At 43.7% G+C, this 6,935-nt stretch overlaps 1 protein-coding gene across 4 annotated transcripts in view; it reads right to left on the reverse strand.

The window, feature by feature from the left end:
- The window catches only part of LOC109297654, a 37,282-nt gene extending 31,805 nt beyond the window's left edge, over positions 1 to 5,477 (reverse strand). For 3 of the 4 annotated variants that reach the window (XM_019517610.1, XM_019517612.1, XM_019517608.1), the window contains exon 1: positions 5,394 to 5,469. The gene's annotated coding sequence lies outside the window, so the exon portion shown is untranslated. Of the gene's footprint in view, positions 1 to 5,393 lie in introns of all 4 variants that reach the window. The other variant, XR_002097375.1, reaches the window with a different exon arrangement.
- Positions 5,478 to 6,935: the final 1,458 nt, after the last annotated feature.

Here is a 6,935-nt window from a genome sequence, read left to right on the forward strand (position 1 = left end):
TCAGTTCCATCAACGCAGCTCAAACTAATTTGTCCAGATTGAATCTATTCAGCTTTGGATTTTGCTGGTCTGTATTTAGCCAGAGTGCTATTTCAGTCTCTCTTGCTGAAGCTGTTTTGCTTTTAACAGAATAATTAAATATTATTTGGGGCAAAGAAAAGGAGAGAGAGAAAGTCTGGCTCTAATTTAGTGAGCTGGGCATTCCCTTGAGAGATGCCAGTCCTGGACTTCTGGTCTAACAGATGTCTAAGAATTGTCTATTGAGTATTTCACTGGAGCAGAGACTGAAACCCTTGACTCTTCTTTAGATGGTCTAGCTAGTAGCCTACAGTCATGCACACTCTCTCTGTCCCCCTTTCTCACTCCTTCCAGCCATGTAAACTTATTTTCCTGAAGTCTCACTGTGCCAGTAGTGCAGATCACCCATGACTCAAATCAATTTCAATTTATTATTAAAGGATTCTAGCAGAAAGCCATGCTCCTGAAAACAACATAAATAGACATACAACCATAATATTAAATTTAAACAAAAATAACAGAAATGCAAATTAATAATAAAACCATTATAAAAGCATTATTCCTACTCCTAGCATTAACATAATAAAGTATAAATATGGTGATAAATCAGATCATGAATCTATGAAAATGTTGTGCATAGGTCCACAATTAACACAATAAAAAGGTTTGTCATATCAACAGTAAAGGATGTTTAACTCCGATCGCTTCAGCCTTGTAAGCAAAATTGCAAGACTGTTTACTAAATATGAATCTGTTTGCTGGAGGAGCCATATTAATTTCTCTCTATTTGAGAAGTATGTCAATTTCTGCAAGAATGGTGATAAATACTTTCTCCTTATGTCATTATATAGAGGACATTCTAAGACATAATGAATAGTGTCTTCCAAAACTCCTAGACAGGCTGGGCAACATCTTTTAGCCCCTGGAATGGAAAGTCTATGTCCAGCCAAACCAGCTGTGGCATCTGTTTGGTCCTGAGTCTAGTCAAAGAGGTTCACCATTTATTGTTGAGATCCAGCTGTAAATACCTTTCTTCCACCACAATCTAATTTCCAAAGAATATATAGAGGGGCAATGCAAGTAGCCCTGCCCACTGCAAAAATCATTCTGCCTGGCAATATCTTGGAACCTCTGGAAAACCCGGACCTTTTCTATGGGGGAGAAGAGTCTTTCATTGTCTTTGACATAGTGTCCCATCCTGGAAAATGAAGAGAAGGGGGATTACTCATGTCTTCTATATAGCACAATTTGAGCAAGAAAGACTCTAGAAGAGGCAGCATTTTAAACTAGAATCCTGCCATTCTAATAACATTAGTTTAAATGGGATCTAATCCCATCTCCAATCTCAAGAAGGATGCAGGAGTTGAAGGAAGAAGACCAAGAGCCCTGAGAAACTTATTCTGGAGGTATGCCTACATCATTACTGGTGGCATAGCCCCATACAGGAGCTTTGACACAACTATGGCTTTATATGCTAATGTGGGAGCTTGGACAGATAGTCCTGCTGTGGTCTCAAAGTTTCTTTATAGCCGCTGCCGACTGGGCTGCCTTAGTTTTAAGCAAATGAATGTGGTGTTTCCATGATGGAAAAACTGTAAACATAACACCAAAGTACCTATAGGTTTTAACAATTTCAAGTTTGATTCCCCACCCTGTTCCATGGGTATTTTATCAAACGGCTTCTCCAAAACATTATTTTGGATTTGTCCTCATTTATCTTTAAGTTATTTTGTCCACAAAGATGCTCAGAAGTTGTAATTGCTCTCTGTAATCCGATGGGGGCTTTTGACAGTATGATGGTGTCATCTGTGAACATGAAGATAGGGATTGGGCTTGCTAGTAATTTTGAGGGATGAAAATGAGCGTCCTGTATGTTTCTGATAATGTAGTTCATATAAAGGTTAAATAGCCAGGAGGCCAAAATACATCCTTGTCTAACACCCTTTTGTGCAAGTTTGCCCCTCAGACCCCACCCAACCTTGGCCCATGTATTTTTATGATATTGTTGCAGGGGCACTTTGGTGCCCTGCTCCTAAGAAGAGATACAGGTGCCAGTTGCTGGGGCAACCACAGTTGGTCAGCTGACCGGAAGGGGGCAGGGCCTGAACTATATAAGTGTAGTCCAGGCTGAGGCCAGGGAGGCAGTTCCCCTCCAGCAGCCAAGGAAGAAGAAGCTCTGCAAGAGTAAGCAGAGTAGGGAAGCCTGATGGCCTGAGCAGCTTCTGGTCAAGAATACTGGGTGGAGGAAGCCCTGGTAGGGAGTTGAATGAGGGTTAGCCAGTTGGCTTGGAGTTTATGTTGTAGCCCAGGGGCTTGAGTTTTCTGTTTGTAGTTTTATAAGACCAGAGGATCGGGTGAGGCTATAAGGGGTTGGAGGAGGCCTCATGGGAGCACCCCAGTAGCGTGCGGGTTCCTAGTGCCAGAGAGGGCACAGCAGTCTGGACCTAGGGCCAGGTAAGGCCGAGGCCGCCTGAGCCAGATTGAAGTCATAGACCTAAGAAGGAGGTCTGGGGGCCAGGCATGGCTACGGCCACCTGAGCCCCAATTGTGAGGAGCACCAGTGTGGGCACCGGCAATAAGCCCAGAGGGTGCTTGCGTTGAGCGCACTGTGAGAAGCCCCGGAGAGGGCAAGCGCACTGTGAGAGGCCCTGGAGAGGGCACAACATTCAGGGGGCACTGACCCCAGCCCTGAGAAGAGGCAGAGAGGACTGGGGGCCAGGTAGGGACAAGGCTGCCTGAGCCCCACAGGAATGGAAGACCCAAGACGGGGATTCAGGGGCCAGGCACAGCTATGGCCACCTGAGGCCCAATTGTGAGAAGCCCCAGGGCGGGCACAAGCGAGAAATCCCAGAGCGGGCACTCGCTTTAAGACCCGAAGAGGGGATTTGGGGGCCAGGCATGGCTACGGCCACCTGAGCCCCAATTGTGAGAGGCGCCAGTGAGCGGGTGCCGGCTGCGTGACAAGCCCGGGGGCGCCAGTGATTGGGCGCCGGCTGCGTGACAAGCCCGGGGGTGCCAGTGAGCGGGCGCAGAAAGGAAACCGACTAAAATAATGTCCGAGACATCTGTGAGGCTTGGGGCGTGGTACAGGGGAGGTTGGAGCCACGCATAGCCCATAAGGCTGGGGTGCGCCAAGTCAGCCTATCAAGAACTGGGGGTCAGGATAAACCAGAGCACCATGTCCAAGGGGACAAAAAGCAGCCTCCCTAATAAAAGACATACCATCAAAGACGTGGTGGGCGAGAACGAGGGTGCTTGATCGCCAACTTGGCACGGTAGGGGGCGTTGGAGAGATCACGGCCACTCCTAGGACCCCGCGTTGTGACAGATATTCTATCAGCAGATGCAAAACAAGAGGGTCAATCCCATAAATTTAACAATTTCTCCCAAAGTTTACTTCCATTTATACTGTCAAAAACTCTTGACAGATCAACAAATGCAACATACAATGCTGATTTGTGTATTTGCATATATTTAGGTCTCAAAACTGAAGGATAACTATGTTATCAATAGTGGAATATCCATCCCTAAATTCGGTCTGATGTTCATGTAATGGGTTTTCTCCTTTTACTCATGCTATGAAATGGCATAACAAGTAACGCCCAAAGATTTTAGCTGAGAAGTCTATTAAAATTTATGGGCCGATAAGTCTAGAAGATAAGCCAGAATCTTCTCTCGAAAATAGGTACGATGGTACTTGCTTTCCAGGAATCTGGAATTTGACCCATGACTCAAGGCATCTCATAGTCATAATATTTACATTGCCCAACTTCCCTAACAGAAAATAGCACATCATATTGAGAAGCTAGAACCTAAAGGAGTGTTATGAAGAGGAAGGCAAGCTGGTACTAAAATTTCAAAAGCAGTAAAGTAGGCAGTTTCCTTGGAAGACCTGGTGCTACTAGAAGAAAATGAAGTCATAAATAGTGAGGAAGGACTGTAGACGTGCTTATAGTTCATCATTTTGAGCTTGGAACCTTTAATCACCTCCAGAAGCAAAGACGTTTTTATGATAGGACTTCACTGTGTTTGCTCTAGAACAGTGGTTTTCAACCTTTTTAGATTTGAGGCATCCCTTGGAAAGTGCCAGTTCTTTTCACTCGTTTTGCCTATAGAAAAAAAATAAAGCAGTTTCTCTTGCAAAGAACTTAGAAAGACCACAACTCTCTAGAGTTCTATTTGAATTTATCTTGGGAATCATGTTTGTGATGATTAGTATGCCATCTATACCATGCTGTTGCACAGTTATTCTCTTTTCTGCACATTTATATTCTTTTCCTCTTGCTTGTTCTTAGGGTCCTATCTCTATTTTGTTTCTTTTCCCATGTCAGTTTTCTTGCTTTCTATAATTTTCCCACTGTTTTTACTTTTTCTTCCTATTTCCTTTTCATCCCACACACTCTTGATAACCAGAAGAATATAGGCTATTCAGAATGGAGAAGTGGGGGAATCAGAGTCAGTTTTTAGCTACAGGTTCTAGTCAAACCAACTGCTTTATTTCTTCCCAGCTCAGCTGTGTGCCAAAAGGAAAAGAGGATGAACTTTGGCTGCTGGAGTTCCTTGCAGCCAGTCGAACTTCCAAACTTTTTGTGAGCAAATATAGTTTTTTTTTCAAACCCTCTGTACCACTGTTGAAATACTTTCCTGCTCTGGCTCTATCTTACTAGATATGCACTCCTAGATCAGCACCTAAAGGGAACAAATTGTGATGTTTTCCTCATCTCTTACTTTTATACTTTGCTGTGAACTGATATCTCCTTACATTCATAAGCCCTGGGTTTTTTAATCAGTTTAAGATAATACAGTACTATCTCATCATAGCAAATCCAGTAGATGAGACACCCCCCACTTAATAATCCCAACAGCAAAAAACAATTTTTCATACCTTCTTTTAATGAACTTTTCTCCTAGTCTCATGGGAACTTATTATGATGACATTATACTTTCTATTAAACCAGAATTTATAATCCTTTGGAGTTTACTTCCAAAGCAGCACAGTCAAAGCACTTTAAAAATCAGTCTATGTAGCAATATTCATAACTGGAGCTCTTGTACTCAAGCAATGAGAAAATCCCGATTGGCGTCTCCTTTGGGTACAATGAAAGCTCAGTTTAATAAAAACAATTTAATAAGATTCTGTAGAACTTGTACCAGCTTATAGCTTGGGTTTGATAAATTAAATTATCTTTCAAATAGTTAACTTTTACTAAAATCTGCAGGCTCAGAAACTGAAATTCAAACTGAGAACCCCCCCCCCCAAAAAGTAGCTTTATTTAAGAACTATTTGTAGAATAATTTTAATTTCTAAACATGCTACATAACAAAAGCTTTTTAACCAGAGCCCTTATACAAACATGCTGTAACCTCTTGCTTACCTTATTGTACCAGCTAATATCTTAGCTGGAGTATTGCTTCTCAGAAGAATGGTGAAGTCAGAACTGTCATGGCCAATTTATTCATAGAATATATGGCAGAGTGCCAAGCCTCACAACGAAATACAAGCCTTTGTCCTTTCAGAGTGTTACATTCTCTTAATGCAAGGGTTTTGCATGTGGGTTTTAGAAGTGGTAAAAAAACTCACTGGGTACATCTGCACATGCAGTTTGTGGAGTAAACAAATTAGTTCCACAATGAAGTGTCGCTATCTACATGTGCACTGTTATTAGGGTACAGTAAGCAAGTTAACTCTGCTGTAAGATAGCACCTACCTGACAATACTATCTTAAGGTGGACTACTTAACTCCGCTGAAGTGCGTTGACTGTGGTGGGCTGGCTGGAGCATGAGGTTGCTAGAGTATGGGGGACTGTCTGCCAGCTAGGACTGAATTTTAGCACCCTTGTGCCCCAGCCAACCCCTCCGTTGCCCACTGATGCCACCACCCAGAGCCCAGGGCTGACTCCCCGGGGTCCCCCCACCAGCCTGAGGCTGCTCCACTCTGGCTCAAAGTGCTGCCGTCCTAGATACAGATGTAGATGCTGCACCTGGGAGCAGTGTACTTTGGTGCAAATGGCACTGGAGTTCATTTCTTTGCATTAAATGCACACTTAGTTATTATGTATTTCCCACTGTATCCACCATATTTCTATTTTAGGTCACTGATAAGCTAGAGAAGTGTCTGCTGAAATTCTTCCTCCCAGTTAAAGAAAAGTTGGGGCGTCTTTCCTATACATGATTTTGCCTCCATTTTTTGGAAATTGTCAAATCATTATTCTAAATCAGAGTCAGTGACTACTGTCAGCATGAAATAGAGTTTTAAAGTTTAGTAGCATGCAGCTAATCAACAGAGGCCTTGGACAGACATAACGTCTGAAGTGCTTCAAACAGCTCTGAATCGTTAAAATAGGACTAGAAGGGACGTCTGGATCAACACTTCCCAGCCAGTGTGCCATGTGGCACCTCCAGGTGTGTCACGGGATTTTGGGTTGGAGCCATGCCTCCCATCTGCTGCTGCTCCAGCCAGCTGCTTACCACGCCCAGCCCCTGCTCTGCATTCAGCCAGTGTGCTGCAGGATGGGAGGGGCCCAGTAAGTGTGCTGCCAGAAACAAGAGGTTGGGAAGTGCGGCTCTGGATGTCATCTAGTCTGGTCCAGCTGAGGCAGGATCATCCTTATTCAAACCATCCTAAGCAAAGCCTTATCCAACCTATTACTAAAAGTATACAGCCAGCCCCGTCACACAACCACAGAGCGTAGTACTTTAACCTGCTACAGGTAAAGCAGGGGGACAACAGTGGCCAATATCTTACTATTTGCAAGGGTTGTTAAAATATACTTGAGAAATCCAAAGAGGGCCATGGTTGTTGCTACAAAGGGAGGCAAAAATGCATCAGAAGCTGCAATCTGACCACGAGGTGAAATTCCTTCCAGAACTCAGGTGTATCAGTCAATCTGACCCTGAGTGGAGCCAGAAACCTCCA

The sequence above is a fragment of the Gavialis gangeticus genome, unplaced genomic scaffold, assembly GCF_001723915.1.
Source record: "Gavialis gangeticus isolate Ggan-Ray unplaced genomic scaffold, GavGan_comp1, whole genome shotgun sequence".
NCBI classification, from domain to species: domain Eukaryota; kingdom Metazoa; phylum Chordata; order Crocodylia; family Gavialidae; genus Gavialis; species Gavialis gangeticus.